Raw genomic sequence first — 26,730 nt, 5'->3', positions numbered from 1 at the left:
GAGCAGATGTTTAGGATTTAAAATACAAACATATGCAAGAGGTTTGTTGTGCTCAGGTTGAATAGATTGGGAGGAGAGAAACAGTATATGCCTTCAGTATGATTTCATTTAAAAGACTGTTTTGCACATTTTCCCTCATAATCTAAGCAAACGCAGCAAAAACCTTGATGAGATTGATTCCATTCTTTTCCTGAAAAGTTGAGCTACTTTTAATGTACAACCCCCTCTAAGTGGCATGCTCCTTGAGGGAAATGCTACTATGATTCCCTACAGTACAGCTTTAAAATGATTTTATTTTGCATACTTAATTAGGTAATTGCTTCCCACCACCATGTCTTTGACTGTTATCAGTCACAACTCTGTGACTGGGGAAACTGAGTTAGGATGCAGAGTTGGGTGGCAGTACACATCAGTGGCCTTAGATTGCTTATGTGGGAAATAGTGGTCCCTGGTGAGGAGCAGGGGGCTACTTTAAATAAAAATGGATTGATTAGACAAATATGAGTGCAGTGCTAACTTTTATCACATAGTGCCAGTTTCAGATATGCCACTCCTTTAAGTCAAGTCATAAAAACTAGCATAAATGCAGGAAAATTGTGATCACCATGGATTTTAATGGGGGTGGAGCTATGATAATTACCTTCTTATCATTGACATTGAGGGTAATGGCGGAGCTATGCAAATGTACTCGGAAAATATGGAGTGGAGTAATTAATGGCAGAAATCACTTACTTCATAATTCCCGCTTTTGCGCTATTCAATGGTCCTTACATCATGGATGCGCTATGACAATGGCGCACGTCCCCAGGAAAATTTGGACTGTATTTTTTGGATTGCCTCTTTCACTGGCAAGCTAATCTTCAGGTCACAGGAGGGTCAGAAAATAGCTCCATAAAGGATCAGTGGATTCTAATCAAAATATTTGAACTGAATAAGATCAGTAGTGACTCGATACATAGAAAATAGAGAAATGTAATATTTTGCACCAGTGGGATGCAGTTGGTGTTCTTACTTTTATTGATAGTTACTTAATTATGTAAGTATTTATGCAATTAAGGCAGAGCCACTGCAATCACAAATATTTTGTCCTGTAAATGGGTGATTTTTTTTCATCTGATAGTGTCTTTGAAATACACTATGTTCCATCTCTCTGTATTTCAAATATTAATAGTGCATAGTTTAATATTGGTTCTCTGAAAACCTAGGGAAATAGAAGTGCAATTTTAAAAAATCCTTTGAATGACTTACAGAACTTTAAAAGTAGATTTCTTCACGAGTGGAAAAGTTGAATACTCGCTAAGATTTGCTGCTTCTGTGACTTGTATTGTTTGTGTTTTTTACTACTAAGTGTTACTTGCTGTTGATTTGTGGTTGTGGTTCCCAAAATGTTTTTGTATCTAATTTTAAACTTCCACGTTTCCTGTGTGACTGGTCAGCTGACTAGTATACTGTGTGCAACAATGATTCAACTTGTGACTCGGCAGTCACTAATCAAATGGGTTTCATCTATCAATTGTGTTCTAAAAGCTTTACATATAGAAGACGTCCAGTCTTTCAATTTAGGGAAACAAATCTACAATGATGGTGTTCCTTCTTGCTTTTAAAACTTCAGAAAGATTTTTCTGCAGTCTGTGAACAGAGAAATCCTCTATCAGTCACTAAAAGATTATGTTGCTGGAAGCATGAGTGAAATTAAAGAAGCTTCCTGTGGCATAGCTTTTGATCAGCAGTGAGTTTCTTTCTTCAGACGGCAATCAGATGTCTGTGGGGGATAAAGGAAACCCCGCATTTTTAGCAGAACCAGTCAAATTATGGTAATAGGTAGCTTTCTTGAATTACAAAAACTGACCAGTTGGGTGACACACTCCAATTGCCGAGCAGATGAGTCTCATTGTTTAAAAAATGGATCAAGAGATATCAGATTATCAGCCAGTAAGTTTAGCACCAGTTTTAGGGAAAGTTTTCAGAATAATTTTGGGTGAGCACTGTTAAAGATAGTGAACCTGAATTCAGGGAATTGTTTAAGTTGCTGGCGATTGAATTTGATTTTATATACTTAGATTTTCAAAAAGGTTCACTTTGGTAATAAATGACTGCAGTAAAGGCTCATGAATAAGAGGTAAAATATGATGTCAAATAGATAGTTGGTTGAAAGTTAAGAAACAGGACAATTATTTATGGAAACTTCTCCGGTTAATAAATTATGAACAGGGTCCTCGAGTTGGTCTTGGGTCATTACTATTTTTAATATATACGAATGACGTTGAAAGTATTACAAGCAAACTCTCCTTTAAAGGGAGGCAGAGCAAATAATGAGGAACCACACAAGTATATTCAGAAGGACTTGCACCTTTTGGGTAACTGGGTTAATGGATGGGAATGTAGTTCATAGAATATAACAAATAAAATAATTGGAATGTGAGCAGGGAAAGAGAAAAGGCATATATACTAAATGGCACAGTCCTGGACTGTGCTGATCAAGAAAGAGATCTGTGTGTTTTATAGTTTAATCTAAGAAGCAGGTGGCCCAGTGCTTGGCTGTGGAAGAAAGGCAAATAGGAATATATACATCAGAAGGTTGTATTGTAGCTGTATATGGCACTGATCAGGAGCAATGCATGCAGTTTTGGTCACCTAATCGCTGGTAGGATGTTACTGCCCTCAAGTGGGTACTAAGGTGAAAAGTAAAGATGATACTGGATACCAGAAGTTTTTGTTATGAGGAATGATTAAGGATGGTTAGATTCAGTTTTTGGAAAAGGTGAGACTTTTAGGTGACCTCATTGAAAGTTTCAAGATTAGGAAGAGAATTGGCAAAATTGATCTATATAAATTGTTTAAATGATGAACCAGATTTAGTTAACAGCCTAACTGATAGCGAACATCTATCCAATAGCGATCATAACATGATCAAGTTCAATGTAGTGTTTGAAAGGGAAAAAGTGAATCAGCTGCCAAGATTCTAGACTTGCGTAAGGCCGACTTCAGTGGGATGAGACAAAGACAGAGACAGTCCACAGTAAACTGGGCAAATCTGTTAATGGGTAAAACAACTGATGATTAGTGGGAAATGTTTAAAGAAACATTTAACGTGATACAGAATCAGTTTAAACCCCTGAGGGGCAAGAACTCTACTTGCCAAAAAAAACAGCCATGGACAACTGAAGAGATAAGGGACAGTATAAGACATAAGGAAAGGGCATACAAAAAGGCAAAAAATGGCACAGATCCTGGCGAATGGGAAAGATACAAAGATCAACAAAGGGTCAGAAAACAGATAGTAAGAGCTACAAAAAGAGAGTACGAAAAGAAACTTGCATGGGATATCAAAACCAATACGAAGAACTTTTATAGTTATATTAGGAAAAAGAGGGTGGTCAGGAGCAGTGTTGGCCCCTTAAAAACTGAAAGTGGGGATATTGTCATTGACAATGGGGAAATGGCGGACATGTTGAATAATTACTTTGTGTCAGTATTTACAGAAGAAAAAGAGGATAGCCTGCCGGAAATCCCAAGAAAACTTATATTGAATCGGGGACAGGGACTCGATAAAATTAACATGAGTAAAGCAACAGAAATGAAGAAAATAATAGCACTAAAGAGTGACAAATCCCCAGGGCCAGATGGTTTCCATCCCAGGGTTTTAAAGGAAGTAGGTGAGCACATTGCAGATGTCCTAACTATAATCTTTCAAAGTTCTCTAGATTCAGGAACTGTCCCTCAAGATTGGAAAATTGCACATGTCACTCCACTTTTTAAGAAAGGAGAGAGAGGGAAACCAGGGAATTATAGACCAGTTAGCCTAACATCTGTTGTGGGGAAAATGCTGGAATCGATAATTAAGGATAGGGTGACTGAACACTTCGAGAATTGTCAGTTAATCAGAGAGAGCCAGCATGTATTTGTGAAAGGTAGGTTGTGCCTGACAAACCTGATTGAATTTTTTTGAAGAGGTGACTGAAGTAGTAGACAGGGGAATGTCAATGGATGTTATTTATATGGATTTCCAGAAGGCATTTGATAAAGTCCCACATAAGAGACTGTTAGCTAAGATAGAAGCCCATGGAATCGAGGGAAAAGTATGGACTTGGTTAGGAAGTTGGCTGAGCGAAAGGCGACAGAGTAGGGATAATGGGTAGGTACTGACATTGGCAGGATGTGACTAGTGGAGTCCCGCAGGGATCTGTCTTGGGGCTCAATTATTCACAATATTTATTAATGACTTAGATGAAGGCATAGAAAGTCTCATATCTAAGTTTGCCGATGACACAAAGATTGGTGGCTTTGTAAGCAGTGTAGATGAAAACAAAGTGATATTGATAGATTAGGTAAATGGGCAAAACTGTGGCAAATGGAATTCAATGTAGACAAGTTTTTTTTTATTTGTTCATGGGATGTGGGCATCGCTAGCAAGGCCAGCGTTTATTGCCCATCCCTAATTGCCCTTGAGAAGGTGGTGGTGAGCCACCTTCTCGAACCACTGCAGTCCGTGTGGTGAAGGTTCTCCCACAGTGCTGTTAGGAAGGGAGTTCCAGGATTTTGACCCAGTGACGATGAAGGAACGGCGATATATTTCCAAGTCGGGATGGTGTGTGACTTGGAGGGGAACGTGCAGGTGGTGGTGTTCCCTTGTACCTGCTGCTCTTGTCCTTTTAAGTGGTAGAGGTGCTGGTTTGGGAGGTGCTATCGAAGAAGCCGTGGTGAGGTCATCCACTTTGGATCAAAAAAGGATAGAACAGGGTACTTTCTAAATGGTAAAAAGTTAAAAACAGTGGCTGTCCAAAGGGACTTAGGGGTTCAGGTACATAGATCATTGAAGTGTCATGAACAGGTGCAGAAAATAATCAATAAGGCTAATGGAATGCTGGCCTTTATATCTAGAGGACTAGAGTACAAGGGGGCAGAAGTTATGCTGCAGCTATACAAAACCCTGGTTAGACCGCACCTGGAGTACTGTGAGCAGTTCTGGGCACCGCACCTTCGGAAAGACATATTGGCCTTGGAGGGAGTGCAACGTAGGTTTACTAGAATGATACCCGGACTTCAAAGGTTAAGTTACGAGGAGAGATTACACAAATTGGGGTTGCATTCTCTAGAGTTTCGAAGGTTAAGGGGTGATCTGATCGAAGTTTATAAGATATTAAGGGGAACAGATAGAGAAACTATTTCCGCCGGTTGGGGATTCTCGGAGTAGGGGGCACAGTCTAAAAATTAGAGCCAGACCTTTCAGGAGTGAGATTAGAAAACATTTCTACACACACAGGGTGGTAGAAGTTTGGAACTCTCCGCAAATGGCAATTGATGCTAGCTCAATTGCTAAATTTCAATGTGAGATAGATAGCTTTTTGGCAACCAAAGGTATTAAGGGATATGGGCCATAGGCAGGTATATGGAGCTAGATCACAGATCAGCCATGATCTTACCAAATGGCGGAGCGAGCACGAGGGGCTGAATGGCCTACTCCTGTTCCTATGTTCCTATGAAAGCTTCAAATACTAGTCAACGTAGGTTAAACATTAGAAGTTAGGAGTAAGTCAAGAAGTTGGAACGTTTATATCCAATGGGTAATAGGGTTGGCGAATAAACTAGGAAAAACCATTGAAATAGGTTCAATATCCTACTGATTATGGTAATGGACTATTAACCCAGGCTGGTGAGTTCAAATCCCACGATAGGAAATTGTGAAATTGAATTCAATAAATCTAATAATTTGTTGGCCGGCACCGGATAAACTGACCATGAAAGCTGCTTAATTGTCTGATTTACTAATGTCCTTCGGGAAGAGACCTGTCACCTCTACCTGGTCTGGGCTGGCCTATATTGGTCTCCAGTCCCGTACTATATGTTTGACTAATGCCCTCAGTGTAGTTGGCGCTTAATGCCCTTATGGCAATAAATACTGCCTTACCAATGTTGTCCATATCCCAAGAAGAAATTACAAAAAGAGTTTGAGCCGAATTGAGATGTTTTTGCCGACGATGGGAATTGAGGGATATAGTGAGAAGGTGGGCAGAAGGGCTTGATTTTAAAAAAGGAACAGGCCTTTTACTGTTCTAAAAGTTTTTATGGAATCAAACTTCTATTTTTTTTAAAAGGTTATGACCATTTACTGTAGTAAAGCTATAATTGAATTTTCTTTCTACATATTCGAGATTGAAGTAAAAGTGTTCTGAATTTGTAGATAATTTTGTTTCTTCCTCAGTGGATGATTTATGGGTACAGGATAATTTTCCACATTTATTCTTGTTTATTAAATCTTGAGTAATTCATGTGGATTTTTTTTTGGATGAGAGTCACTTATTGAATGCGAACAAGAGTTGCATATACATCAGTTGTATACATCCAGTCAGATTGTATTGAATTAATATGAATGAAACATTACATGGGAGAACTTGTATTCAGCAAAGTTTATCTAACATCTGATTTATATGTAGATTTTCTTGATTGTACTTGGAAGTTGATAAGATTGCAGTCATTTGCTTGTCCTCTCCCTTTAGCAGTTCCAGGGTAGGTTTCAATTTGTAATCGTCAATAGAAGTTACAAATTCATCGAGTTCAGTTACTAATACAAATAGCTGAGCTTGAAAAGAAACAATGGAGGAGATTAGGAAATTCCCAGAAAAAAATTACCTCATTTTATATCCTTGCATCGCTAACTCAACAATGGCTTCCTATTTGTACCACCTCCAGCATTTGTGGAACTGTCAGTGAGAGATTGCATTTATGGTTTCAGGTGAAAGGCCCTTTTCCCATTTTTATGAATGAGAGACCATTGTTGGTAGATTATGCACTTGGCAGAGTTACTTAAGATTCTGGGGCATTGTGCTCTCGGGACAGTCAGATACTAATACCTTTACTTTCCTAGTGTATAGAAAAGGTACAAGATTGTTTGCATCCTCGGTATTTTATTGAATCCCAAGTCGAGCTTTCGACCCTGTATTCCCTGCATCAGAAAGACTACTTACTTCTAGTTCCATAACATCACCCATCTCTGCTGCTGCCTCAGCTCATCTGCCACTAAAATCCCCATCCATGCCTTTGTCACCACCAGACTCGACTGTTCAAATCCTCTCCTGGCCAGCTTCCCATCTTCCGTTGTCTGTAAACTTCAGTTCATCCAAAACTCTGCTGCCTGTACCTCTCTCACAACAAATCCCATTCATCCGTTACCCTTGTCCCATCTACCGGGTCAAAAAATCCCCCATAATAAAAGCAGGCAGAAATCCGCAAGCGTTGAATCGAGTGGATTGGTTTCCGGTCCCCCAACTCCTCAATTTTAAACTTATTTTTAAATCCCTCCATGGCATCACTCATCCCTAATCTGTAATCTTCTCCAGTGCTCCCCCTGCCTCCAAACTTTCTGTTCCTCTGACTCTGACCTCTAGTGCAAAATCCCCTTTCTTGGGTCCACTATTGGTGCCCACACCTTCAGTTGCCTAAGCCCCTTCTCTGGAACTCCCTGCCTATGCCCCTCTGCTTCTTCAGCTCCCGCTCCTCCTTTAAGACCCCCCCTCAAAACTCACCGCCGACCAAACTGTGAGTCGCTTCTTTATTGGCTCAGCATTCATTTTTCCCTTCTGCCTCTGTGAAGCACCTTAGGACTTTTTTCTGCATTTAAAGGGCTTATGAATGTAGGTTGTTTATGTTAGGAAATATCTTGGTTATAATTTTGCTAGTTTGCAGATTTGAAGAAGATGGTAGGATTGTATCCCATTCTGGATCCAAGGGTGAGAGGTACTTTCTTAAGGAAAAGTTGAAGGTGGTGATGCTACTTATAATTTGGCTAGAGCTCTCCTAGTAGCTCAGTTGGTAAAAGTAGTGTGTAACTGATCAGAAAGTCCCAAGTTTGAATCCCAGGCTAGTGGTTGGGTGCTACAACTGACCTCAGTGCCCCTTGGCTAGAGAGGGGGAAAAGTAGCTTGGATTTATGCATCTGATTGCTATCCAGTGTCTTTCTGCTCGAGGGTGTGTGAACTTTTGACGAGGACATGCTTGTACTTGGTTGTGACTCACTGCTGAGCACAGGGTTACCAAACCTTGCTAACTCTCCACCCATGCATGAAGAATGGCTACTTAGGCCAGGTACCTAGCGAGCACCAGTAGAACCAAATCTGAGCTGGATTCAGTGTCTTCAGGAGAGGAGGCAATGAGAAAACTGACAAAACAAAAATTGTGCAATATGTTTACGTATGCTCTTGACTTTGGGAATGCATGCTTTCGTATTACTATTCAAGAGTTTCATGGAAAGTATACAAGGATCATTGTAGAGATTACCAATGCGAGATTCTGCCACATAGGTTCAGGTCAGCATCTAGAGAGTGAGTGCTGACAAAGTGCCTGAGTACAATGGTGGCATTCTTTAGGATGAGTTACTCATCAGTGATTACTTCAAGATTTTGCGCAGGTACCATCAGCAATTCTAGAATTTGTATAGAGACCGGGCTTTCTGGTGAATTTGAAAAATTCCAATCTGTGATACCTGCTTCCAGACAGCAGGGTAATCTCACTGCCATTACACTGTTTCAGAATCATGCAGCTTGAATGCTGTGTACGTCCTAACATAAGCTGGAACTGATTCTACAACAACTACTTGCATTTATATACTGCCTCTAACGTAGTAAAACGTCCCAAGGCGCTTCACAGGAGCGTTATCAAACAAAACTTGACACCGAGCCACATGAGCTGTTGGGACAGGTGACTAAAAGCTTGGTCAAAGAGGCAACTTTTAAGGAGTATCTTCAAGGAGGAGAGAGAGGTGGAGAGACAGAGAAGTTTAGGGAGGGAATTCCAGAGCTTTGGGCCTAGGCAGCTGAAGGCATGGCCGCCAATGGCGGAACGATGAAAATCGGAGCTGCGCCATGAATCCTGCGATTGATGGTAATGGCCATTATCATGGTTTATGGTACAGCATCGTAGGAGGCCATTCGGCCCATCGGGCCTGTGCTGATTCTTTGAAAGAGCTATCCAATTAGTCCCACTCCCCCTGCTCTTTCGCCATAGCCCTTTAAATTTTTTCCCTTCAAGTATTTATCCAATTCCATTTTGAAAGTTATCTGCTTCCACCACTTTTGCAGGCAGTGCATTCCAGATCATCATAACTCGCTGTGTAAAAAGAAAAAGTTTCCTCATGTCGCCTCTGGTTCTTTTGAAAATCACCTTAAATCTGTGTCCTCTGGTTACCGACCCTTCTGCCACTGGAAACAGTTTCTCCTTAATTACTGTATCAAAACCGTTTGATAGGCTATTCATGAGCCTTATTGCTAATGCAATTATCACAATGTCAAAGTCGACCATTAAGGAGCTGACACTGGAAAGTGGTGGACTTGATATAAATTCAGAATAGACTGTGGTTACAGGCACTTTGCCTATCTCTCACCATAATGACTGGTGACTGTTATAGTTTGGGGCACATGTTATGAACTCACATTGGCCAGTTTAGGATGCAGTTGGGTTGACATTGTGTAATGTGGACAGTGCTTCTGTTCATAGGATAGTTAGGGACAAATTGGTAATATTTTGGACAGCCAAGGCATCACTATTATAAGGTGCATAAAGAAGCAAGACAACCATACTTGGCAGTTATGCTGGTCACAGTAGAGATGTATCTTAGGATGAGCCTTATTTGTGTTGAAGGTGGATGAGATCCTGATCAAGAGGATCCTAAGGGACAGAAATGCAGCCTCATGAATAGGCTTTTATCATGAGTTGACTCTGATCTTTCAAAAATGGTGCTAACCAGAAATAGAATTTGTGACCTACGTAAAGCAGAAGGTAACTCAAATTCTGTTTTAGGAATTGGGAAAGTTGACCATTAACTCCTAGTGGCCTGTTCAAATCTTAGAACAAGAGTTTTCTTGGAAGCTTTCTCTTTTACCCAAGTAGTAACATGTTCTGTGCCGATAACACTAGCATCATCTAATTAAATATTAGGAGGGTCAGATATGGCACAGTGTTCTTCATAGCTGCTGTTGGACAGCCTGGCTGTTGAGACTGCCATATTAACTGATCGTACCTTTCTTTAATGGCAGAAACTCTTTTTTTAGCATTTTAAATGGTTTCTACCTTTTAAAGTTCATGATGCTAAAGCTTATTTTATGGGTGCCAAGACCGTGCCCACAATTCATTGGGTGTGATATTTTGGTATCCTGTTTACAAATGATACTCAACCACAACAGTTTCCTGGCTTATTCAGTTAACATGATAGTTAATGCAGTTTATCCACCTACTCTTTAGCATATTTGAGTTGACCAGTGAATGGGATCCATATTATTGAAGAGCGCTTAGAAAATAAAACTGACACGATTGTTGGAATTTGAATCTTATGTTTAGATAAGTTTATCTCCAAATCATATAAACTTTAAGTTCATGTAATTGTACAGTTTTTAGATTCAAGAGCTTCACCTTGCAGTTTAGCAAGAATCAAGGCTTAGTGGATTCCCAAGAACAAAGGCTTAGGGACCCCATAGTTTGTGCTTGAAATGGCATGTACACTATCTCCCCATAGGGACACACCCCACTTGCCCAAGTCCAGAGAGCTTGATTGCAGATTGGCAAGTGTCGTGGCTTAGAGATCCTCAGGTGTTTAATGGATAAAAATGCGCCACTTGCAGCACAGAGCACTAGAAAGCGTCTTCCTTTTTTTTAGCTAAGGGAACCCATCCCATTAGGGCGTTGAGTTGCAGGGTTATCTTAAGGTGTGTAGGAAGAATTCCAAACCTTCAGTGATCTTCAGGTCCCATTAATGAGCAAGAATGGCTGGTAAGTCACTAGTGGACCTTCCTACCTCAGGTATCAGGTTACAGAGTCTGCCATGGAGGGCTGATTTGTTAATCTTCCACTATTAGACATAATATCTTGAAACCACTTCAACCCCAAAGAGACCTGCTGACTAATGATGGGTAGGCTTTTTTTTGCAAACAAAATCTTGGTATGTCTCAGTTGTTGGAGAAAAAAACTCTAGGGAAAAGATTTCCTCCATGTGCTATAGGTGTATTTCAATCAGTAACTGATCTATAAAAAGCACCATTACATCTAGGGAACAGAATTAATCTCCCCCTTGTTTGAGCAAATTAAAATATAATTAGGAATGTCAGAATATGAATTGATTGTGAATAAGGTAAGATTACATTTTTTTTCCCCCAGAAGAGTTGCAAAATTATACTCTCCCTCGCACCCTCTCTCCCTCTAAAAGGAACAGCTGTATGGGATAAGAGGATTTAACATAAATCGATTAACTAAGGGCCCGGAATTTGCTGGAGGGTGGCATCTCACAGCGTGCCCTGTTAGGTAGACTTGTTCTTGCAATCTTCGGCTCAAAAATATTTTGCCCACAAAGTTGCTGGAAGTGCAAACTGATAACGGCAAGGGCAACAGGACATCTTGGACCTTGGTGAACAATGGGACAAACAGTGTATCTACTTAAACAATGAGATTTAAGGATTGAAAAATAAATAGAGGAAGGACTGAGAAGGAGGGTGAATTAGAGTGGGTGAATTCATTGTCAAATCAGGTGCAGAAAGAGGAAGAAAGATTGGATTGAGAGAGAGAAGAAAAAAGACAAAGGGAAAGTAAGAATTTAATGTTTTTTAAAAAAAAATTGACATTTTTAAAAACTCCAACAACAATTCACTACCTGAAGGAATGAGACGCCACACTTTTAATTGTTCATTTTCTGGGTAAAAGGGTACTTGTGCTGTTAATTACTAGACTTAACGTTCTGTGGCAAGTTTAATAAGTAATTAAAGTGCAAATGCTGCAACTTCATGAAAATCGTGGGGAGGTTCAGGGTGAGATGCTGTTTTTGCGAAGCTGACGGTGGAGCGGCACAAATCGGCCAGCAACTTGTGGCGATTCGCAATTCAGAGTATCTCTTCCTCGCCACAAGTTGCTGGCCGATTTGCACATTAACAATGGTGTGCGTCGTTCACATGGCATTATTTTTTCCAGCAAATTCTGGGCCTTTGACTTAGCAGCATATTTGTGCTTCCTTTAAAAAGACAAGGGTTACATTGAAATTTATTTCCAAGTTCCTGCCCAATTTTGTCTGAAACTTGAAGCTGCCTTTTGAATCCTCTGGAGACTATATTCTTAGCTGTTATATTGTTTCAAGCTGGATGAAAAACAAGTGGTCTGTTTTTGACTTTTATTTATTATCCTGCATCTGGTAAGCATAATTGACAAAACATTGTGTTTCTACCACATAAACCAAACCTGCAAATACATCAGCATAGAAATCTGGACTAGATTTCAGTGAAAACTAATCCTGATCCCATAATCTTTCTTCCTTTCCTCCCCCCCCACCCCCGCCCCCGCCCCCCCCCCACCTGCTGTTAGCTAAAGTTGAAGCTAATGGAATTGAGGGCAAATTATTGACCTGATTAGGAAATTGGCTGAGCGGCAGGAGAGAGGGAGTGGGGATAATGGGCAGGTACTCAAATTGACAGGATGTGACTAGTGATGTCCCGCAGGGATCTGTATTGCGGCCTCAACTATTCACTGTATTTATTAACGACTTAAACAACTGGATAGAGAGCCACATATTTAAGTTTGCTGATGACTCAAAAATAGGCAGCATTGTAAGCAGTGTACTTGGAAGCATAAAATTACAGAGAGATATTAATAGATTAAGTGGGCAAAACTGTGACAAATAGATTTCAATGTAGGTAAGTGTGAGGTCATCCAATTTGGACCAGTAAAGAATAGATCAGAGTACTTTCTAGATGGTGAAAAGCTCAAAACAGTGGGGGTCCAAAGAGAAATAGGGGTCCATGTACATAGATCATTAAAGTGTCATGGACAAATACAGAAAATAATAAAAAAAAGTCTAATGGAATGTTGGCCTTTATATCTAGAGGATTAGAATACAAGGAGGTAGAAGTAATGCCACAGCTGTACAAAGCCCTGGTTAGACCACACCTGGAGTACTGTGTTCAGTTCTGGGCACTGTACCTTAGAAAGGATAGGAGGGATAGGAAGCCTTGGAGGGAGTGCAACGTAGATTTACTAGAATAATACCTGGAGGGTTAAATTACGAAGAGAGATTACACAAACTAGGGTTATATTCTTCTCGCCTCCTCCCTTCCCACCGTTCAAGGCCCCAAACACTCCTTCCAGGTGAAACAGAATTTACTTGTATTTCTTTCAATTTAGTATACTGTACCCACTGCGCACAATGCGGTCTCCTCTACAATGGGGAGACCAAACGCAGACTGGGTGATCGCTTTGCTGAACACCTCCGCTATGTCCACAAGTGTGACCCTGACCTGCCGGTCGCTTACCATTTTAATTCCCCTTCCCACTCCTACTCTGACCTCGGCCTTTTACATTGTTCCATTGAAGCTCGCTGTAAGCTCGAGGTACAGCACCTCATCTTTCGTTTAGGCACTTTATAACCTCTGGACTCAACACTGATTTCAATAACTTCAGATCATAACCACTGCTCCCATTTTTTCGGTCAGCTAGTGCTGGTAATGGTTCTGCTGCTGTCATTTACAGCTGCTACTGATCAATCTTTTGTTTCTTAACCACCTTCCTTGCCTTGCACCATCATTCCTTTTGTCGTTTAATCACTCATGCCCTCTACCCTATCACAGACCTTCCCTTTTGTCCTTCCCTCCCCTCCCTCTCCCTCCCCCCCCCCCCCGCCTTTCCCTGGCTCTGTACTTGCTCAAAAACTTTAACTCTCTTAACATCTTCCAGTTCTGACCAAAGGTCTTCGACCTGAAATGTTAACTCTTTCTTTCTCCACAGATGCTGCCTGACTTGCTGAACTTCTCCGGCATTTTCTGTTTTTATTTGATTTCCAGCATTCGCAGTATATTGCGTTTGATTTAGGGTTGTATTCCCTGGAATTTAGAAGAATATGGGGTGATTTGATCAATGTTTTCAAGATATTAAGGGGAACCGATAGGGTAGTTAGAGAGAAACTATTTCCGCTAGTTGGAGAGTCTAGGATTAGGGGACATAGCCTAAAAATTAGAGCCAGGACTTTCAAGAGTAAAGTTAGGAAACACTTCTACACGCAAAGGGTGGTAGAAGTTTGGAACTCTTTTCTGCAAACGGCAGTTGATGCTAGCTCAATTGTTAATTTTAAATCTGAGATTGATAGATTTTTGTTAACCAAAGGTATTAAGGGATATGGGACTAAGGCGGATATATGGAGTTAGGTCACAGATCAGCCATGATCTCATTGAATGGTAGAACAGGCTTGAGGAGCTAAATGGCCAACTGCCCCTGCCCCCCCCCCCCCCCGAAATTAAAAAAACAAAATGACCCCATCTGATTAGATGTGCTGTTTAGTTATGCACCGTTTGTTACACCTAACCATAGCCCATATTCACAATTACTTATCGCTCAAACTGCATCAAACCTGTAGCAGCACCTAATGTACAGTTGTTTCCTATAGGCTGCCTATTACTTTTTCTTTTTCTCTTCACCTGTGCTACACAGCTGCTCTACCTTTAACAAACTCCACTCATATTAGCATGTGCACACAGTAATCAATTCATTAATCAAAATATTTTAAACAAATCTTCTTATAAATTTAACTTTAATTTAACATGAAGCTGCCATAATGATACTCTATTTTAAAAACAAAATATACATTCCTTTTCACAATATGCTTCAGTGTGACTAGTCTTAGCAACCAATAGCCTTTTTGATTCCAGGCTTATTGCCCAGATCCACCCTGGTGCTATATTCAACCTACCAAGGCCGTAATGATTTGTAACTGAACAGATGGCTTTACAATAGTGCTATTTGATACAGTACCTCCTTTTGCTCCTCTTCATTTGCCAGCTTTCTTTTTCACCCCACACTGTGTTTCTTCACTAATGAGGATTATGAGTAAATGATTTTCATTGACAGTTGATTTTCATTGTTGATCATATTTTGAAAGCTAGTTCCCTTTTCAGGCAAGAAAATAACAAAAAAGAGAACTAGCTTTCAAAATTCTCCAACAAATAAGTATAATGAATAGATTTTTGTAGGATAGATGTCGGTGTAGAATACAACACATCCTATACAAGTTCATTGTAAAGTATTAGAGTACCAGATGGGTTTTTACACATGAAAAGTCATTTTTATTTAGCAGCTATTTGCCTTCACATTGAATACGGAGGAAAAGGGGGAAAAATACTTCTATTGAAATCAGTTGTTGTTTTTGTAGGTGAAAATTGCTACCCGATAAGGGCAGAGGTGAGCTCCATTCCTAGATTAATGTTGTAGGTGAATTGAAACAAGTTTGCAACATAGTGCATTTTTATTTGTGTGCAAAAAGAAACTGCAGATATTTTCTAAACCGTAAGGATTTGAAAGTAAACATAAATATTTATTTTTTGTATGTGTATAGTATAAAGTTGCATATGATTGATTATAAATGATTCGTATTGATGAGTTTTGATGACCTGAGTGTTTTGTATGCATATGTCTGCACACTTCCACTTCTGATAAGCTGTCCCAGTTTGATTGATTATTTTGTTTATGGACCTGAACTTCCCTTGTTCAGCGCTTAAAATCGTAAATCACCAGAAAAGTTACTGTTGTATGGAGACTTATTACGGTTGCATTTTTTCTGAGTTTCACTGAGTAAGCCTTTTGCCATATATTAGAATCCAGATAAACCTGTCCCTGAGCCATAGAATAGTGGAAGCATTGGATTAAAATAAAACAAGCTGTTCCTACATTCCAACAGTGACTTCCTTAAATGAAAAAGTACTTCATTGGCTGTAAAGCGCTTCGGGATGTCCTGAGGTCGTGAGAAGAGCTATATAAATCCAACTTTTTTTGCTGTACTTTCCTATATTATATAATTCCTAATTTAAGCATAGCATGTTCCAAAAAAATATTTTTTTAATGGACTCATTGTAGTAGCAATGCGATTGACGCTGCCCAGATATTTCCCCATCAGGCCTATAGTGGGAGATTTGGAGAAGGCCGTCAGCAAAGACAAGCGGCCAGCTGCTGTCTCCACTACCGTGACTCACTCCCAGCAATGGTGGAATTGCCAGGGAGAGAAGGGCAGCCAGTGGTTTTCAGGTATGTGGGTCCACATCACACAAAATGGATGGGTAAGGGAGGCCTGGCCCTTCCCTTCCTTTCATATAGCCTTGCCATAGGTTCTTGGGAGTCACTTTCTTATTTTGTGTAGAAATGCAGAAACTTCTGTTTTCCGAGAACGTAGGAGAGTTGTTCATTTTTCTGGAATGATCAGCGTTGTGTAGTACTCTCATTCTCAAAACCTAGAGAAAGGTTAAATTAATTGTTTTATATTTGGGCTGTGCAGATCTGATCTGCTTGCAAATGGATCTCATGTTGTTAGAGCAACAATGGGTGATGTTCAGGCATTGATATTGGAGGGACTGGCATTCTCCCCTTTTATAGCCCATCTGATGAATTACTGTTGTCTTGCTAGTTGGGACCTAAGTGTGACTTCAGTGAGATGTTAGCCAGTCATTCATCTAATTGCTGCCTGCAGAAGCTTGCCGAATGTAAAATAATTGCTGCATTTACTTACATAATCACTTATCATAGCAGTTCAAAATAGTCCATTATCAGTTGCTTTGAGATGCTTGCCATGATATTTCTGCAGCTGTCGATTTGCTCAACCACACCCTCATCTCACCACTGATGCCCTTGTTTCCAGCAAAACCTTTACACTCTCCAGTTCTGGTCATCCCCCTTAGCCCCTACAAGTCCAAGAGTTGCAGTCTTGAGAGTATCTGGTGCACAGTTTAGCCATCTATTATCACCAGTTCTGGCTGGACCACATGAAGTGCTATCAGGCCTCATTCTCCTCTTCCAAAACCACTCACTACTCCAGAATCATCCTGGAGAACAAATAACTCTGGTGTCTTTTCAAACACCAAACATCTCTTCAAACTTGTCTCTCCTGTCCCTTCCACTCTCACCTCCAACAAGTATGAGGAGTCATGGACTTCTTCGTCACTAAGATTGAGACCATCTGTTTAGCAGCCCCTGCTTCTTCCCTTTTCTATCAAGCCAAGCCTCCCCCATGCTCCCTCCTGCCCTAGCCCTGAAAGTGTGTGTCTCTCTAGTTTCTCTCCCATCTCGCCTCATGTCCGATCCAAGCTCAGCTTGTCCATGAGACCCACTTCCTGCTAAACTAAACTGACCACCCAACTTCCCTTCCTGGCTCACATGCTAGCTAACGTTTTAAGTGGTTCCCTCATCTCAAAGTGTCCCGCTCCCTTTCAAAACTGCAGCTATCACCGCTCTCTCCAAAAATAAAAAAAAGCCCCCACCCTCAACCCCTGTGCTTTTTGCAAACTATCTCCCTTTTCTTTCCAAAGTCCTTGAACATGTTGCATCCCTTGTCAAATCCATGCCAGTCTTTCCTGCAACTGCCTGTTTGCAATACTATTCAGGATTCTGCCCCGGCCACAGTACTGAAACAACCCTAACCAAAATCACAAATGACATCCTCTGTGACTATATCCATGGTGCATTATCTCTCCTTGTTATGCTCAACCAACTGCAGCCTTTGACGTGATTGACTACATCATTCTCCTCCATTGTCTAGTTCAATGAGAGTGTCCTTGCTTGGTTCCATTCTTACCTATCACTATCATAGTCAGAGCACCCCCAGCAATGGCTTCTCTTCCAGTCGCCTCTTTTAAGACCCTCCTTAAAGCCCACTTCTTTGACCAAGTTTTTGCTCACTCCTCCTAAAATCTCCGCCTTTGGCTTGGTGTCCATTTTTTCCATACGCCTCTGAGGTAATTTGGGACATTTCTTTCCATGTGAAAGACTATATAAATGCAAGTTGTTGTTTGAGGGGTGTGATAAAGTGATACATAAAAATGCAAGTTTTTAATGAACATTGCAAGGATTTTTAACTACAGTTGTATTTGCGTGGAAAGATAGTAGTAACCAATAGTGAGCTTAGGAAAGTAAGCAGCATATTTGGGTAGTGAATCTACAGTGGTATCAGGAGGGTGGCAGTAAACTCTGGGCAAGGCTGGACATGATGAAGAGTGAAATACAACAGTCCAATCCCATTACATCCGTCTTACCTAATTCATACATTTATATCACATGGGTCATTATAAAACCACTTATGCTGCAACTCATTGGTGTACACCTGTAAATAAGTTGCAAAAAACAAAGGGTACCTGCAGGCCTGGAAAAATGCTGGTTTTACTTCTATTGCTATGGACGCACACTTTTGGTACATTGGGAATTGAGAGCTCAATGTGGAAGGAGTCTGTTGCGCATATAAAGTTTTCCCATTTGGGCTTGTATTGATGCATGGAAACTTTATGAATGCTGTTAATATAATAATAACCTTCCTTAAACCTGGTGGTCTCCCTCACCCATCCATCACATGGACATATGACTAAAAGCTCTTGAAGACCACGTTCCCTAGTTTTTGCTCTGTTGGATGCTGGAGTATTTGTATGTGAAAGCTGAACTACATTTAAAGAATAATGAAGACTTTACCTATGAGAGTGAATTTAATGTGTTCACAGCATATGAAAAGGATGGGATATATTTTTCTTCATATACTACTGTGTTTGTAGTTGTAGTTTTCATCAATAAATAACATTTAGCCTTTTGTAGTGAGTAAACCTTTGTTACTAAATGACATAACAGTAACTTTTGCATCGTTCTCTGTTCCAAATAATTTTGAAGCAAGTCACATGAATTGCTCAATTGTTGTCTACCATGTTTTCAAGCTTCTAAATCTCCTAACTGACATTTCCAAAATGAGAAGGAAAAATTATCAATTAAAACCACCATCTAATCAATATTGCAATGTACTGGGATTCCCTTATTAAAGTTGATCATATTAGCCTTGTCACATGATCTCCTGGAAGACTTTGCAAAATCATTGTTCATGTGTGGACTGAGTGTAATCATTTTCACTTAGTTTCTGAATAATCCATTAGATACAATCATAATGATCTATATATTTGGACTCCCACAGAGTTTTGCTTTTTAGTTCAGATTTGCTAGTAGAATAAAATTAGTATTGGGACCACAGACTGCCCTGAAGCTGTTCTTTTTAATTTAATATTCATCAGCAATGTATCTTTTACTTGCTTTTTAAATGAAGTATTTAACTGTTTTTTGAAACCTTTGTGAAGGTTACTGGATATCTTGGCAGGCCATTATTATTGGTTTCATTAATGGTGGTAATTTAGAAGGTTTGGTAGCTGGTAAACTGAGGGAAAGAATAATTTATGTTCTACCGGACTCCAGTTAGGTTTAAAGTGCAAGAAAACAATATTGGCTTTGTGCTGAATAAAAGATTGAATGCTCTTTAAAAATAGAGGTGAATACAAATGTAAAGCATCTTTCCCCATCCCCGTTGATTATCTTATTTGTTAATGAGGAATAATTTAACAGGAGTTAAATCACCTATTTTTGGAGAATTTATAATTTTGTGCAGTTTTGATCCTTGCAGCACTTTTTATAAATAAGTGCTTTGGTAAAATCCTGTTTTCATCTACGATTATTAACATCCAAACTTTGCTAGATCAGGGTTATGTTTGTGGACGGAACAGAGATGTGCAGCAAAACATTCACTGATTCTTCATTTAGACTCTTTAAAATAGGGAACTCACATTATGGATAGTCAATGTAGTGTAGTAGATTGGAGAGACTGCATATAAGTCACGGTCTCACATGGAAGCATTTGGAGTCACAGACAACCCTTTTTTTTGTTAATTAAAGGCAGTTGAGCTGCTTTGATGTTTTTTAAAAAGTATTTCATATATATGCTCCCAATTCCCTATATGCCATAAGGATGTGTCCTTGAAGTCCATAGCAATAGAAGTAGAACCAGCATACATATATATGTATTGTGAATCTACTTGGTAAGAAACCAGCTGTAATTGTGTTTAGTTAAACAGAAGAGATGGTATTTGAGTGACGTTTTACTTGGACAAAAACACTACTTGCAAAATTCTAATTCTGTGTTGTTTTGTCAGCAATGTACATTGCAAGCATCTGGATTACGCATAAAATGTTCACAAATGCTGGATGTGAATTTTTAAAAATTGGAGTAAGTAGCATTGGTGGACAGGTTCCTTGCACATGCACAGTATGACTAAACTGAAAGAGAAAAGAGCATGCTGTGGAGTTTCAATCCTATCCAGTTAATTGCACTGGCTTTGTTCATTTGCCTTTGATGTGATGTCAGTCAGGCATTTTTATAATATTAAGGGTTATTTACCAAAGCAAAAATCTAAGCCAGTTATAAAATGGCTTAACGTAAAAGTAATAAAAATTTGTAATGGGCACCAGCTGGTATGCTGTTAATAAACAAGATGATTATTTTTTTCCAATTTAAAAACTGTCAGGCTTATTTAAGCTTTCATTTCCTTTTTTTAAACTTTGTACTGTGTTTAATAGAAGTCTGACACAACCGGTTATTTTACAGCATCAATCATTACAATTAATCCCACGCTGTATAAAAGACCACACTCAGGGTCTGACTATCTTCAGGGATACCAAATTTAGCTGTCTTCTGAGAACAAGTAGATGAAGCAGTACCTAGGAAAATGCTTAAACATTTGTAGCTGACTTCATCTGGCTGTCTTGTACCAAAACAGCCTTTGATTTTAAGGATTGACGATTCAAAGTAGGAGTTAAATTGTACTGAATAATCTATCCTGGGCTCCTGCTAGATTACTTTGTTTCTTGGTCTTATGTGATTTAGATTCAAGACTCCATAATGAAACACGCCACGATAACAAAAGTCCTTTTACAAGCTTTATTTAATAGATAGAAAACAGATCATACATACCGATCTGGGAGACACCAATAGACTTCTAACACAGACCTATCTGACGTGTGTATCTGCTGATGTACTCTGAGCTGCTCACAGTAGTGCCATTTAAGCACTAAAAGCACAAATGTACGTGACCACTGAATTCCTGTTAATGGTTAACTCAACACATCTGCTCATCATATAAGACAAAACTAAGAAGGTAAAATTAGGAACTGAGCTCCTCTGTATTTGTCCATAGAACAATTATTAGCATAAATTGCTAGCAGAAGTTAATGGCCCAGAAATTACTTTAAAAAAAAGAACAGTGAGCTCAACAGCGCTTGAGGAGCAAGTTTTGGTGTTTGCACATGCGCAGTCAAACGTGGAAATCTGGAACTTGCTCCTCCTGGCTTGCCGGTGATATGGCAGCTTCGAATTAAAAGGATATCGACAGCTGGTATCAGTGGAATCAATGGACCAGCGCCAATTTGTTCTTCTGCCCAGCTGGATAGTAACTAATATCGCCACAAAACAGGTATGCTTAAAAATACCAGGTCTAAACTAAGTTTTAACAGCACGGTAAGTGTTAATGACTGCCAAACAACTTAAAAAATTAACTTTTAAAAATATGGAGTCTCATTACTCCTTATTTTAATAGTTTTTGGTCATTAAAAACATGTTTTTTTAAACTAAATTTTTATTTTTTACTTTTCCCTTCTGTTGCTTTTATTTAATTTGATTATTTCTTGCCCTTTTTTTTTTCCTGCTGTCTATAACTGTTTTTACAAATGTATTTAATGTTGTACCTTTCACTTCCTGGATTTTACGTTCCAGCTTGCAGAAACTGTTCGCAGCTTATCAAAAATACTGCAGTCTGACTGGTTGAGGGGAGAGAGTGATCCTCTCGCTTCTCCCATGGGTCCTAGCTTCACTGAAGCTAGCGCTGGGCTCTTCTCCGCTTCCTATCAGAGGAAGTGCACCCTGTAAAGACCGTGGTAAGTTAGTGGGTTAGTATAAATCTATGGAGCGGCAAGCACTGTTGGTTCACCACTCCGAGTAATTTCTGGGCCAATCATGCAGCCTCTCTATTTTTCGGTTAACTCGTTGGTTTAGGATCATGCAGTTCATTCTACAGCTGTTTTTGTATGGCGTTGAAAATTTATTAACTCACTCAGTTCTGCTGTACCTTCAACCCCTCCTCTCCTACATCTGCATGCTGCCTCTTAGTGACATTCGGTCAGTTTCTGTATGTTTGCTGATGCCACCCAGCTCTATCTCTCCACCACTTCCTGACCTTGTGACAACTGCTTTGCTGTCATACATTTGTCCTGACATTGTCATTGTTCAGTGAAAATGTGCTTCAAATGCATATCGGGAAGACAAATGTCATTATTTTTGGCCTCTGCCATATAGCCCAATCACTTGCCACTGATTTGCTTCCCTTTTCCTAGCCACTCATTCGGGCTGCATTAGGCCGTATGAAACCGTGGCATCCTGTCGATCCATAGTTGTTTCAAACCTCCATATTCTATCTCCGCAACATTGCCTGATTCTGCCCCTTGTTTACCCCATCTGTGCAAAAAAACCCTTCCTTAAGGTTTTGTCAACTCTAGACTTGATTGCTCCAATGTGCTTCTTGCAGGCCTCCTCTCCATCTTGCTCCATAAACCCTCAATTCATTCAAAAGTCACTGCATGTATCCTGTGCTGCACAAAGTCCTTCTTGTCCAACAGCCCATCCTCTTTGATATGCACTGCCTTCCCCTCACCCAGCACATTGAATTTAAATTCCCTGTCCTCATCTTCAAATCCCTCCATAGCCTTGCCCCATCCTGCTGTTGCAACCTACTCCAGCTTTGTGTAGCTTTGGTTCGCCCCACCATTGGTGACACAGCATTCAGCTGCCTTGGACCTATTCTCTTGAGTTCCCTTACTAAACCCCTCTCCCACTCCACTTCTTTTCCCACCTTCAAAAGCTGCCTTAAAACCCATCTTTTCGACCAAGTGGTAATTCTCTCACTGTGGCTCATTGTCTTATTTTATTGTTCTCTCTGTAAAGAATCTTTGGGTGTGTTTCTACATTAAAGGTGCTATATGAATGCGTGCTGTTGTTAAAACAAGTAGATTTTAAATTATTGGAATGCTTGCAGAAACATCTGTGTGTACTTCCCTGTCTACAAATCTTGCTTCCTGTTGTCACATATTTTGTTTCACATTTGTTTTGGCCTTTTCTATTATAAAGTCCTATGTTCTATTTCTCCCAGCTCGGATTCCATCTTGGTTTCTGTACAGAAGTTTTAAACTACAGCTTTTCAATTTTTAAAAAAATATATTTTTGATCATTTATATACTTTACAACTTTAAATTTTTTTTTAAAAATCCCCCTTCTTCCAGGTTTCCCATCACCCATCTGATTGCCTCAGACTCTATTAAAAAAAAATTAACCCCAACTCTGGCCCCATCTCTCACTCAATTTAAAAGAAATAACAACAGAACTCCTGCCCCACTGTTTCCCATGAGTTTTCTTTCATCTTCAGCTCATCAATCCATCCTGAGTCCTAGCTTGCTCAAATTGCACTTCTCCTGTTCTTGCCCAATGTCTGCTTGTGTTTGGCTTATAAGTCTTTTAAACTTCTGCAGCTCTTACTGTCTCGCTCTGCTCTCTGTTCAGAAAGGATGAGCTAACTTTACCCTGAGATGCATTTTCTGCCCTTTTTAGAGACATATTTATACATACAACTATACAGAGAACCTCTGCAATACAATACTTCATCTAAACATTCTATTTTCTAATTAATAAATAGTGTCAAAGCACCTTCTTACATTACCTTGATTCTCAAATAAACCTCTTCAGTTTTATCATTAACCAATGTATTACCAAAGTGCACCCCTTTTGGTATCAGTCATCCTAAACAGACCTGTTAAGGAATTGTAATGACTTCAAGTTAGCCTATGAAACAAAAACTAAACATTCCACATGGTAATTATACTCCCATAACTTCTCAGCCTTCCTTTAACAAAAGGACGACACAGCTCCAGATAATCGTGGCATTTTTCTTAGTCCCCTGACGCGCTATATCTAAGTTCTGACCTTGATAGCTTAGGCCTACCAGTTCTGGTGATAGATTCTCTCATCCATGATTTTAGCATTAACTCTCCTGTTTCCTAGATTTCAGCCTGACTACTGAACACTCAATTTTGAGGACACTTTTAGGGTATTTTCACACCAACATTCACATGTAACTCCTCTTGATTTGGAAACTGTCAATGATGTTTATTTCAGTGGCCAAAAAAAACTGAAGGTAGCCATTGGATAGTATGTGATGGAACAGAGGACAACAATTTGTATGCAGACAATTTAATAAAGGAATTACTTCACTTTTGGTAAATGTGTGATGTTGTAAATGCAGAGGTCTGCATAAAAGTTTAGACTTGGTGTTTAAGCTGGGCAGAGCTACATGTTTTAGGTGTAAAATTAAAAAGCTCTGCCAGTAGTATCGTAAATACAATTTTGCTTGATTGCCGACAATCTAGGTAGCTCAAAAGGTCAAAGGTGAGATTTGCAACTGGCGATGAAAAGCTCAAATGTCAGAGTGGTTGGATATTAATACAATGGTGCAAGGAAGGATTAAAGCTGAAAGCATTTTTTTAATTGAGAAGTTTAATGGATTAATAATGTTATCTCAGCTCTAGTTACTACAGTAAATTGTGAAGTTTTTTGAAAACTCGATCTTTCCCTTTATTGGCAGCAAAAGTATCTCTTGTGCCTGTTTTCCACAGTCACAAAGCACACTGAGTTATTGGAACAGATGTCATTTTATCTGTTGATTCCTTCTGAAAGGCTTGTGGGATTTGATGGTATTACTTGGAATATTCTCCTATAGAATCTTTGCACCTTGTGACATTTATGAAAGTGGGCCAGCTAGATCACATTATCAGGATATTAAAATCGATGACCAAAGAACATTGAAAATTAGTTTTGAAATTAATGGTTTCTGTGGGTATTGCTCTTGTATGTCTGTGCCTCTTATTTCTGTTAACATCTTTAAATAATATACAGTTGTGGTCTTAATTAACAGAAAAGAAAACCAGAAAGTGATAAATATTCTGGAATATTAGCGAAAAGAGCTAATATTGTTGTGCTTTAAAGATGTGCTTTGAAGATGTGCTCTGGAGAATTAATTTATCATCTCCTCTCTTCTCTTCCCCCTCTCTCTCTACACTCCTGGACATGGTGACTTGAGCCTTTAGTTGGCAGACTACTTAATTTGAGAACATAGAAAAATTAATTGCAGGTAAGCCTGCTTCTGTCCTCCCGTTGTCTACACTTGCACTTTCAGTGGCAGTCAAGAGTGGGAAACGTGGCTGTGTTTTCCTCCCTTTTCTTTCTCCCCACTTCTCCCAGGTTCACTCTCTCTGAACATTAAAATTCTGTCTTCTGTGGGCCGGGTATAGTGTGTGCCTCAAGCACAGTATCTAATGAGTCCTGTATTCTAAACTTTATTTGATACTTGTAGCTTACTAGCACATTGTTTATATTATTAAAAGCTAAGATGATTTTCTGCAATTATACCAGTGTTTTTTCAAAAGCTAAGAGAGGGGTTTAATATTTGCAGGGGATCTACCACGTAGAAAATTTGAAAACTACTGCTCTAGATCAGTGGTGCTGGAGGCAGTGGTAGACCTGCTGACATCAGCTAACTCAGCACAGACTAGGGGTTCAAGGTGGTGCATTCCTAGTCTGTATGACTTGTTTAGCTCCTGGACAATAATTTAATTAAGAAAAACAGATCTGTCTTGATAGAAAATCTGCTCAATAATTCCATCTTTAGCTTAATAGTAGCCTGGTTTAGTTTTCAGAACTAAATGATGTATAAGATGCTTTTGTCTCATATCTGTTCTAATGAGCATTTTGTCATACTGACTATCATGTAGTTAACCTGAGTTAACAACTAGCAAATCCTTTATTAAATTGTCTGCATACAAATTGTTGTCCTCTGTTCCATCACATACTATCCAATGGCTGCCTTCAGTTTTTTTTGCACTTTTAACGTAGATAAATCCCAAGGTGCTTCACTTATGTGTTAAGGGGAAATAAAGGACACTGAGTCAAAGAAAGATATATTAGGACGAGTGACCAAAAGCTTGGCAATGGAGGTGGGTTTAAAGTACCGTCTTAAAGGAGGAGAGGGAGGTGGAAAAGCAGAGGGATGGTGTGGTGCAAGAAGTGGATGTTAGAGGAACAGAGAGTTGGTGGGGGGTGGGGGGGGGGGGGGCTGTGGTGGCAGCGGCATTTGTGCCATTGGAAAAGGTTATAAGGGACGGAATGAGGCCATTAAGGGTTTTGAATACAAGAATGAGAATTTTCAATTTGAGGTGTTGGGGGACTAAGAGCCAACGTGGGTTACTGATTACAGGGGTTGTGGGCAAGTGGGACTTGGTGTGAGATAGAATATGGACAACAGAGTTAAGGATGAGCTAAAGTTCAGAGGGTGGCTGATGAGTCCAGCCAGGAAAGTATTGGAATAATTGAATCTGGAGGTGACAAAGGCATGGATAAGGGTTTCAGTACCAGGTGGGCTGAGGTAGAAGTAGAGGAGGTGAGCAATGTTATGGTAGTGGAAGTAGTTGGCCTTTGTGATGGAGAGGATATGTGGTTAGAAGCTCAGTTTTAAGTCTAATACGAAGCCAAGCAAGTGGCGAGAGTATGGAGTTCGTGGAGAGGACTGAAGAGGATGGATATTTAGCTGGTGAAAATTATTGCTTATCAAAGACTAGATGTCTGACGAGCAGTCTTGCTAACACAAAGGCAATGGAGATAGTCAAGAGAGGCGGTTGAATGGTGGAGCTGGGTGGCATCAGCGCACAGGTGCAAATCGACCCCCGTGTCTACGGATGTTGTCGCCAAGGGGCAGCATGTAGATGAAGTAGGGGTTCCCCATAGGTAATGATGAATGGGCAGGAAGAGAAGCAGATGATAGAGATGCTCTGTTTATT

At 39.8% G+C, this 26,730-nt stretch overlaps 1 protein-coding gene across 1 annotated transcript in view; it reads left to right on the top strand.

Annotated features, from left to right (window-relative positions):
- The window catches only part of cdc73 (cell division cycle 73, Paf1/RNA polymerase II complex component, homolog (S. cerevisiae)), a 323,327-nt gene that overhangs the window by 106,896 nt on the left and 189,701 nt on the right, over positions 1–26,730 (top strand). The window lies entirely within an intron of this gene.

Source organism: Heptranchias perlo, chromosome 9 (genome assembly GCF_035084215.1).
Source record: "Heptranchias perlo isolate sHepPer1 chromosome 9, sHepPer1.hap1, whole genome shotgun sequence".
Taxonomy (NCBI): domain Eukaryota; kingdom Metazoa; phylum Chordata; class Chondrichthyes; order Hexanchiformes; family Hexanchidae; genus Heptranchias; species Heptranchias perlo.
This window is presented reverse-complemented; position numbering and strand designations above follow the sequence as displayed.